Genomic DNA, 11,677 nt, shown 5'->3' with positions numbered 1-11,677 from the left:
AAAGGTAGTATATTTTAAAAGCTGAATCAAGGAGCTGATGATTTAGGAAACTGCACAAGCTGTAATTTCCTGTCCACGATAGAAGTGTCATAGACATTTTAGTTCAGGGTGACTCATAAAAATCAGGAAATTGAAGAAAAGTGTCTATAAACACAGAACAATTGCCCAGCCAGGAGAGAAATTATAAAAAATGTACTTGAGAAAAAAGTTGGTTATCAGTCCCTGTGTAAAACAAAAGTATTTGTTTTTCACATACATTTTTATAATGTTATTAATAACTATTCTACGTTCTTTAAATTTTAACGGAATTTTATTTTAACAGAACTTGAAATTTAAAAATAAAGTATTGTTTGATAATATGAAAGACAAAATACTTTAATACCTATGTTTCATAATTTACGTATAGGGTTTTTCATCACAACTTGGTATTGGAACAAGAATTATAAGATAGGGAGCTGATAGTAGGTAGATTACCCCAAATTATTTTTTTCAATATGGGGTAAAAAATTTAGATCTTTTTAGTAAACTCCTCTACTCTACTCAGATTTTTTTTTTCCTTCCCTATGTACCAGGAATCTTTGAGCTCTCTTTTTTGATTCAAGGTAATGTTTGTCTAGAGGATACTTTTAAGGGGAAGAGAAAGGCATGATCCAATTCTAACCTCATAATGCTCTTCCAAGCACCATCAGAGCTGCTACAATCAGTGAGAGCTCTAGACTGGGTGCATGATGCCTGTTCAAGTCGAACAACCAGCACACCTCATACAATTTACAGTAAACCAGTTGAATCATCAGTTAAAAAAAAAAAGCAACAAACGAAACAACTAACTAAAGCTCTAAAGAATTGGGTTATTACATCTCTGTCCTCTTTTCTCCATGGCACTCCTAAGGAGCACGGACCATGGTCTGTTCACCTCTCTGAACTCTGTTCCTAGAAGGTTGCTTGGCAGAGCAGGCAGTGTTTAATAGACACTGGTTAAGTGAATGATAGAAAGAAGTAATAAATAAATAAGTAAATAAAAGGTACTATAATAATTATCCTTATGGAATCATAAAATTGCTTCCCACTTCACACTATCAACAAAACATTAATTTTCATTTATATATATATGTGTGAATTTAAAAATCTATCAATATAGAAGAAAATAAAGAACATATTTATAACTTCATAACTGAATAGATTTCAAAGGAAAGACACAAACCAAATAATAAAATTTGGTCATCAAAACTTTAAAATAATTTTACAACAGAGATATTATTAGCAAAATGAAAATCTGAGATACAGACTGAAAATAGATACTTGCAAAATATTTAAACGAAAAACATAGTCTCCAGAATATTTATATTTATGTATATACAGAATATATACATATATACACACATATATAGGGAAAGTCATATTTCCTTTTACATATTATGTATGGCAAGACTTCAATCTCATAAAAAATAGTTGAACAGTGAATTAAAAATGATAGGGTCACATGTGAATAGCAGCTAGGTGTGTATAAAAATACACAAATTAAAAGAGTGACTTGCATCAATAAAAACTGGTGAATAAATTTCTAATGATTCATTTACTTATGCTACCATATTATTCTTCAGATATAATCATAAAGGCAAATAGCTTTTACAAGATGATATATGAAAAAAATGATTAAAATTTTTTCTTCTGAGTTTTCAGGCTTCTATTGCCAAAAAAAGCTTTAACATCTTATTTGTTTCTTCTTCAAGGCTTTTGTACAAACTTATGTATATATTTCATATAATATACAAATATAAAATACATGTACATATATGTTAGATAAATGTATATAACATATATAATAGATAAATATGTCTATTTCTTATTAATTTATAAGAAAATAAATTCAGATAGAAAAATAGACAAAGTAAATTAATAGGCAGTTCTTATGATGAGAATATGGCCAGCCAATAAAAATAGAAAAATATTTTAATAAAAATTATCAGATAAATTATAGAAATGTAAATTTAAAATGTAATATACCATGTCATTGGCAAAATAATTTAAAGTCATGCAATATGAATTGTTAGCTAACTTTCATTACACAGGAATGTGGTGGGGACTAAGTGTTTTGCATTGAAAGAGAACATTTGAAGATAAGAAGAAGTGCTTTGAATCTTCAATTTCTTCTTTTCATTGCAGTAAGTGAGAAATCATGTGTATATAAGAACTGGATAATTGCATTTGTGATCTCTGATTACCAGAGCCAGAGCTGGAGCTGCTCCTTCAGTGAGGCCCTATCTATAATGAAATCACTAATTGCATCTTCTACATGTATTTCTCTGCCTCAAGTACAAAACATTCATTAACAGGCCTCTGACAGTACTTATACAGACAGAAACAAACTAAGTATGGCAAATATTAATATTTAAATAATTTGAATACTATTGTTCTTGCATTGGATAATAAGGAAAATTTCCTTCTCTCTTTTTTTTCAAAGCTCTTATTTATTTAATATTCATTAGTATTATTTCCTTCAACTTTTTTTGTAGCAAGATTTCTGACAGTTTTTTTTTTTTCTCAAGCAGTCACACTTTGCAAATACATTTCTCAAAAGCAGACCATGATACAAGAAATTGAATGCAGATGTTTTTTATGGGAAGTGATTTTAAGAGGTCAAGTGACAATCCACAGGAATGTGACAGGAAGAGAAGATACACAATAAAAAATAAGTTACTACTTAGTGGGCTACCACTGTGGACAAGTGGAACTTAATCCTGTAGAGACCTTTGAGCAACCAGGTGAAACACATCTCAAGATTAACCAGCCAAGGAATATTAAAGTGGGGGAATATATTTTGGATTCTAGTCTTTATTGATTGCTGCTACAGCATTAATTTTTCAAGTCAAAGAGTCTTGCACGCACTGAGCAAATTCAAATGGCACCAGAGAAAGACCTTGGGTAATGAAGCAGCTGAGAGACTTGGGTGCTTGATATAGAAAACTGGGACCAAGCAGAGCAAATGTCCACCAGTTGTGTAGTTGAGAGTGAACTCAGAGGTATACTGAGGGTAACAGGGTAACATCGGCCTCTCAACACTCTTCATGCCTATTCATTCACTTTCCTATTTTCCAGACTTACCCAATTTCCACACTTATGCCTTTCTCTACCTCTCTTCTATTTTGTTAATTATCAGGTTTCCTGAATGGACACAGTAAGTTATAGCATAAGAAGACACACAGAAATACAGAGAAGGCTGAATTTTTTTCTCTGTAGTAGATCCTCTTTATTATTTTAACACCACTAAATTAGGAAATCACATTATGTTTTGGTTTAGAAAACCCTCATTGAATGAAATGATATTCAAGAATTGACAAGACATAAAAGAATAAAGATAGAGAAGTGTTGACTACTTCTATAGGGTCATAGCTAAGAGACATATAGCTGCAAAATATTGAGTTACATATCCATTGTGTAGTGTAAGTTCAAAATTCTAATTATGGCCTAAAAGACACTGTTTTACCTGCTCCATAGATTACTTTCTGAACCCCTCCCTCATACTCTTTCTCCCTAGTTTACTGTACTCAGGGACACTAACTTCCTTGTTTTTCCTCAAACATCAAATGCTTCTGCCTCCATACTTGCCTTGTGTCTTTATACCTAGAACTCTTTTACAAGAACTTTGCAAGACTCCTAACAGTTTGTACACGTTATTCAGAACACTAAAAAAACACTATCTCTTTTAAGAAGTCTTGCTTGATCTATCATAAAAATATAGCACTTCCCAGATGACTATCTCCTTTACCTTGTTTCTCTCCACAAATAGACAAGCCAAAAAATATTTATTTATTGTTTTACCTCTTATTATTTACCTCACCCCTCTTGAATGTAAGCTGAAACTTCATTGGAAAGACACTCATTTGATCTGCTGCTGTATCTTGAACATAGGAACTCAATAAAGATTAATTAAAATAATAATTATAGCACTTTCTAATAGCTCCCTTGTTTGTATTAATGTATATACCACTATATTTAATCTCCCTCAATAGGTGAGGTTGCTTACTTTGCTTTTATCCCCAAAACATATATAGACTTTGGTATTTGCATTTACTCAGAATTAAAAACATTAACCAAGAACCTAAAATGGTAATAGATGTAAGATGTTCATATAATTGAGGTCAGTGTGATGCAGATTATCACTGGAATTAAGTTTAGATGCCTCTTCTGGTGAAGTATCCTTCTTTATTCAATGCACCTTAAAATTCAGCTAGTATTTTAAGACAGAATTGTTCAAATTTTGTACAAGAATTATTGTTATCCAAATTCATGAAGACGTTAATATTCTTCTGAGGTTCTAAGTGGTTTTGAGGTTATTATTATTATTAATGTTGTTATTATTTGGTTTATTTTGCTTTTGCATTGTTTTAAATATATCAAAAACAAATATCTTCAGTCATAATCAAAATTCCAGTAAGATATGCTTATATCAATAAACAGAATCTAAAATTTTTATTGGGGAGAGAGAGACCTTTAATAGTAAACACAAAATCGAAGAACAAAGTTGGAGGATGGACACCACTCACCATCTTTAAGATGTACGATAAAATGGCAATCCAAACACTGTACTGTTAAAAATGACAGCCCCAAAATGGCATCATTTGTGCTTAAACCTATGATATCAAACCTAGATAAAACACCTTACCTAACTGAAGTTTCACTCTTCACCAGAAATGTAATCTTAATCAATTAGTCTGGACTTTTCTGGTAAAGTTCCAGTAAGGTTATCTGTCACGTGGGTCCTCTCCATTCACCAAAAGAAAATAAGGCAGTTTGCATCATAAAACCCTTGCCATACCTTTTCTCCCAAAAAAGATGATGTCTTAGCCTAAAAATAATTATTTATTTTCTTTTGCTAATAGTTCCCTTGCCCCATCATTCTTCCTATAAAAACCTTCTATTTTGTTCAACCCCTCTGAGTATGCTTCTACTTGCTAGATTGATTTACTTAATAAAGCCAAAAGTCAAATTTACTCAGTTGAATTTTATTTAGCTGATGATGGTATTGGTGAAAGACTAGACAGATCAATAAAACAGAATAGTGAAGCCAGAAATACATCACCATAATTATAGTTAACTTATCTTTGACAAAGAAACAAAAGCAATACAGTAGAACAAAGACAGTCTTTTCATCATGTGGTGCTAGAACAATTGAATATCCACATGCAAACAATGAATCTAGACATTGACTTTATACTCTTCATGAAAATTAACTCAAAATGAGTGACAGACCTAAATGATAAATACGAACTATAAGTTTCCTAGAAGATAACATAGGAGAAAATCTAGATGGCCTTGGGTTCGGTGACAACTCTTTAGATTCAACACCAAAGGCATAATCCATGGAAGAAAGAACTGATTAGCTGGACTTTATTAAAATTAAAAACTTTTGTACTGTAAAATACAATGTCAAGAGACTATGAAGATAAGCCACACACAAGAAAATATTTAACCATGATGCATTTAATAAAGTACTGTTATCCAAAATATACCAAGAACTCTTAAAGTTCAACAATAAGAAAACAAACAACCTTATTAAAAAATGGATCTAAGAGGTTAACAGACACCTGACCAAAGAAGATACACAGATATAAAATAAGTATATGAAAAGACGCTTCACATTATGTCATCAGGGAAATGCAAATTAAAATAAAATGAGATACCAGGGCATATCTATTGCAATGACTGAATTCCACAACACAACCAACACAAAATGCTGGCAAGGATGTGAAGTAGAAAGAACTATCATTCATCACCGGTGGGAATGCAAAATGGTGCAGTCACTTTGAAAGACTGTTTGGCAGGATTTTACAAAACTAAACATATTTTAACCATATCATCCAGCAATTATGCTCTTTGGTATTTACCCAGAGGATCTGAAAACTTATGTCTCCACAAAAACCTGCACGCCAATGTTTATAGCTGCTTTATTCACTGTTGCCAAAACTTGGAAACAATCAAGATGTCCTTCAGTAGAGGAATGGATAAATAATCTGTGGTATAACCAAACAGTGGAATATTATTCAGTGCTAAGGAAAAATGAGCTATCGAGTCATGAAAATACACGGAAAAACCTAAAATGCATATTACCAAGGGAAAGAAGCAAATTTGAAAAGACTATTTACTATGTAAATTCAGCTATATGACATCCTGGAAAAAGGCAAAACTATGGAGACCAGAAAGAGATTAGTGGTTACCAGAAGTGGGAGGGGTAGATAAATAGGTAGAACACAGGAGATTTATATGGCAGTGAAAATACTCCGGATTATACTGTAATGATTGACACATGCCATCATGCATTTGTCCAAATCTATAGAAAGTACACTAAGAGTGAAACATAATTTAAACTTTGGACTTTGAGTAATAATGGTGTGCCAATGTAGGCTCATTAATTGTAATGAATTTACTACTCTGGTGAATGTTGATAATGGGGGAGGCTAGGCATGATTGTGCCAGGAAGCATATGGCAAATCTCTGTACTTCTATTCAGTTTTCCTATGAACCTAAAAGTGCTCTAAGAAAATAAAATATTAAAAAAAAAAAAAACTATCAACTTATCTTGGGCCTGGAGTTAAAAATTTGTCAAAATATTCTGAAACTTTATCAAAGCCTTTTTATTTCCAATTGATATAAGTATAAGAAAGTTTTGGAAGCCTAAATAAAACCATGGTAAAGGTGTACATGATGCCTAAGGGACAATGATAAAAGATATATATTTCTCCAAATGTAAATAACAGAGTGTAAAATGTGTCCTCACAATTGTTGAGGCAAATATGAAAATGTTTTTAATGAATTTCTGAAATTTGAAATGATAGGAAGATTTGGAATCTCGTTAGATCATAAAGATCTAGAATTCAGGGCATTCGGACAATATTTGTAAAAGATCTCTCCCCGTCCAAATATATTTCCTGATAGGCTGTGTTTTGCATTTAGTATGTTTCCACCCCACACTTTACCTCCCCGCCCAAACAAATTTCAGTGGGAATTTTTCCTGCTTCACTAAATATGACCACTTTATGAAAAGCTAGGCTCCCTGAACTCTAATTAGTATTATCTGATATTATCTGACTTCTTGAATGTCTGGAGGGTAAAAAAAAAAAAATGAAGTAGATTTATATAAATTTTGAAAGGCGAGGGACAGATCTCTGGCTTTGGAGACACCAGTTAAGTAGTACGAGTGAACAACTACAACTATGTTCAGTAACTGTGGTCTGTAACCTAGTATGAGACTGGTGATGCTATAACTGAGGGGGTGCTCTTTTTGGAACCCAGTGAAATCGGCATGGAAGAGGATGTGACTGTGGTCTAGTGGAATGCAGCTGAAAGGAAAGGAAGGTATATATAAAAGCATAGAATTCCACATATTAGTAGGACATTTAAAAGTTTTTCTTTAAATGAATGAAGAATTATATTAATTACAAAGTGTTTACAACATTGTAAAACATCAGAATTTTATTTATATAAAATACTCTGAGTTTAGCAAATAGTAGGATGACTCTAGCTAACATACATTTTGATTTTGAACTTATCCAATCTCCCTACCCCCATGAGACAGCAGTGAGAAAAAGGGGACTGCAACCAAGTCACAAATTTATTAAGTATAATGCAAGTTCAGGAAAAATTACTTCACGTTTCTGAGTTGTTTAGTTTTCTGTAAACTGACAAGGTGTTATCAAGTTTTCTCTCTCCTTGAGTAGTCTGCGCATCACAGAATTTGATGTTTCTACTATGCGTAGGGAGTCGGCAACAGAAATCCACCACCCAACCACTCCTCTCTACCTGGAGAAGAGAAAAAAAAAAACTGAATAGCCAGGCCAATGATTTGGTGTCTATAATAATTGCCCATTAAATTAACATAAGATTTAGTGAGATGTACCAAATCAACACATAAAACTTCTAGATTGCAGATAATCGTATACTAGGTCCAGTCTACTTGCTGGCTCAGAAATATTGCCATCTATTTATTCATCTTTTAATTTTTTTATTCATTTTTCTCTCAATCTACTCTCTTCTGCCTGCATACTCAACATGAAGTCAATGCAATGCTTTGTGACACAGTGTTTCAGAAAGTGTTTTCTGTCCTGGAAAATTATGGGCAAAATTGAATGGATGAAGTGAACAAACTAAAATCGTTGAAAAGAAAGAAAACAAACAGGAAGAAATGAGCAAAAAGAATAAATTAAATACAGAAGAAAGTATTTTCTCTTTATTTCAAAAATACGTTTCTAAGCATTATGTGAATTAATCCAGAGTTAGCTATAGGACTGTAAAGTTCAGTGAATTCAAGGAGGAACTCTATGTAGAATTTTTTAAGCCAATTTTTCAGTATTTTCTTTTTATATTTGAAAATATGACCTATTACATTTTTATGACCTATTACTTTTAATTGTATTACATGCTCACTTTTTGTCTTTTCATTTTCAAAAACATTTTCTTCTTTTCAAGTTCATTTACTAATGTAGTTTAATATTTTTGCCTTCTCCAAATATCCTATTTTAAGATACTAAAATTGTATGTCTTAAAACAGATTTGAATGTACATTTTTATTAATGATTTTAATTATATGTATTTGTGTATGTAATATATTTTTGCCAACATTGTTTTACTTAAGCTTCTGTAATTTAAAAATGTCAGGACACAGGCAGCAGCCGACATTGTCCTGCAGCAGAGCTCCTCTCAAGAGGTCCCAGACCAATACATCTAGTGGCCAGCCAGCTACAGACCACACCAGAGCACCACTGAACCGCCTCCACAAAACACACACTCAAAGAGCAGACTGGGCAAGCACCACAGCCCTGCTAAAATTGTCACTACCATAAAAAAGAATGAAATCTTGCCATCTGCAGCAACATGGATGGAACTAGAGTGTAAATAAATAAGTCAAACATCCATGGGAACAAATAAAATGAGCACAACTGTTTAAATCCAATACTCATGAGTGGGACTGAAGTTAGCAGAAAAATATAAATACAAAGAAACACCTCTATTAGCATTGAATAAAAGAAAGAGTAAAATTCTATGCAACAAAATAGTAGAACTACAGAAGTTTCAAGATTTTATGAAATGTCAAGAAGTTCCAAAGGATCAAGTGATGACTTATCACTCTGAAAATATGATATCAAAAGGAAAATGTGTGTGAAATTTCTTACTATAATCTAGTTATCAGAGTAAAAATAAAGGTGAGCTATGGTTCAAATCACAATCATTTCATTTTCAGCAACATTTCCTTTCAACTGGCTTAATGATATTTAAATAGAATAGCAACAGAGAACCCAAAAGGCAAATGTAATTATGCCAACCAGGATGAGATCGGTAACAGCCTTTACTCTGTAGGTTATTTCCATTACATCACAGATAAGCATCAGAGATAAGATCAACGTGCAAATTATATCATACCACTCCTATACTCAAAGGCTTCCAATTGCTAAACTTCACACTTAGAAAAATACCAACCTTCTCATATGTTATAACCTCACACATTCTCAAACACATCAAGCCATTCCTACCTTTAGGACTTATGATTCACGTTCTCCTTTTCTAGAATACTTTCTCCCATTTTTTTTTTTCCTCAAGCCATTTTAGTGTGTGCTCAGATTGTAATAGCAAATAATTGGGAAAAAAACTCAAATGCCCAGGACAAGGGGAATGGATGAGTAAACGATGCTATATTCACACAGTGAAATAATATGAAGCCATTAATAATGCCTATATGAAGAGAGATTCGGGATCTACAGTTTAAGTGAAAAAGTAAAGGTGAAAAAATTGCTATACAGTGTGAAATGCTGTAGTAGAAAAGTGGGGTTAAAATATACACAATTGCTAATATTTGCAAAATAAAATACATTTTAAAAATTTTAATATACTAATAAAAATAGTTACATATGGAGTCAGATAGATGAAATATGGAATCAAAAATTCTTTATGTATAGTCATTATACTTTTAAGTTTTGAATCAAGTAAATGTATCACCTGTAAGAGAAGTCAAAATTAGAAAAATAGAATTGAATATGAAAATCAAAAGACTAAAAGTGTTCACCTTCCGACTCAAATATAAATGCTGAAAAACTGTCACTGCAATGTAACAATGAGAAAAACCCACTTAAATTTTAAAATTAAAACTTTCCTAAATCCAACAAGGAGCTTAAGTAATAATGAAATCAAGTAGTGTGACTTCCAAGGATGAGCAGGACCACCCATGAAAAGAAGAAGCATGTGTAATTTCTCACCTAAAGCAGAGCATGGGACAAAAGGGTGTCCAACATAACAAGTTAGTAAGCTTTTAATAAGCTTCTAAAAGCTGAGTGTGGACTAGCATGAAAATATAGATCCTTGGGGATGCCCATATACATGGAGAGTTCACAATATTTACAAGATCTTTTTCACAGCCTCTGCAGGTGCTCTTGCTGAACATTGGGTAAAATATGGAAAACCAGATAGAAACCTCCCTGTTGATGTAGACATGGACAGGGAGATTGCCCCAGTTCCAGAAAAGGTGAATAAGCCCTGCCACTCTGCTTGGAATTAGCTCTATAGAAAGCGAAATTTTTAAGCTGCTGGAACTAGAACAGCAAAATCCACTGTTGGCTATGGTAGGGGTAAAAGTGGGGAAAAAACTACTATAAACCTCAAGAAGGACACAAAATATACCATATCACTAGAGAATTGTCTTTAAGACAAAGACTTTGGTTACCTTGAGTAAGAAGGGCAGGACCACAAAAAAAAAAAATATGTAAGATGTGTCTTGACCATTCTTTGGTGTCAGAAACTAAAGAAGTGCTCAACAGACTCCACAATGCTGGGGAATATGTCCAAGGGACACAAAAATCAACTGAAAGCACCCCGTGAATAAAGCTGGAATAATACGAGCAACGGAATGTATAATAAGGTAGTATTGGATTATCACTCAAGGCATAAAATAAATATTCATCGATTCATACTCATGGACATATAGTTTAAAATAAATGACCATCCCAAATAGGTTATCTTAAAAAGTGGGGTCATGAAAAGACAATTTAATACATATCGATTTCACCTCTCCAAACTTTATCAGAGACCATTTATTTGAACTAATTTTTTTCTTGCAAGAAAAATAAATTTTATAGCACTTTGAATTGAGATCCTATTAAAATTACTTAAAATTTCAAAATAAAGTATAATAAAATATAATGATAAAAAATAGACAAATTCTGCACAGAATTTTAAATTATTTATGTAGATACTCTAACATTAATGAAGTGACGCATAATTCCCACTTCTTAATTAAGTGTAGGACGTATAAAATAACTTCATTGTAAAGAGTACAGTATAGAAAGAAGAAAAATGTAATTTTGCAGTGCAGAAATCTGACAAGCACTACATCAGAGAGGTGCTTAATGGCTGTGATGAATAATGTGTTTATAAATCAAAGAAATAAATAAATATATTCACAAATACAAAGACAATAATGTATTTGCACCTACTAGAATTATAACAATTAGGAGCTATAGCAACATTGCGAGTTTGGAATGTTGACCAATGGAAATAACTATATATGTAAAGTTAAAACAATACAATTACTTTAGCAAACAATTTAGAATTATCTTGTAAAGTGAAATAGTTCAGAAAAATAATGTTTATTAATACTTCTGTGCATATATCCTCTTTTCTCAGCAATTAATTT

The sequence above is a fragment of the Pteropus vampyrus genome, unplaced genomic scaffold (assembly GCF_000151845.1).
Source record: "Pteropus vampyrus isolate Shadow unplaced genomic scaffold, Pvam_2.0 Scaffold37, whole genome shotgun sequence".
Taxonomy (NCBI): Eukaryota; Metazoa; Chordata; class Mammalia; order Chiroptera; family Pteropodidae; genus Pteropus; species Pteropus vampyrus.
The sequence above is the reverse complement of the archived record's forward strand: the minus strand, read 5'-3'. Positions refer to the sequence as shown.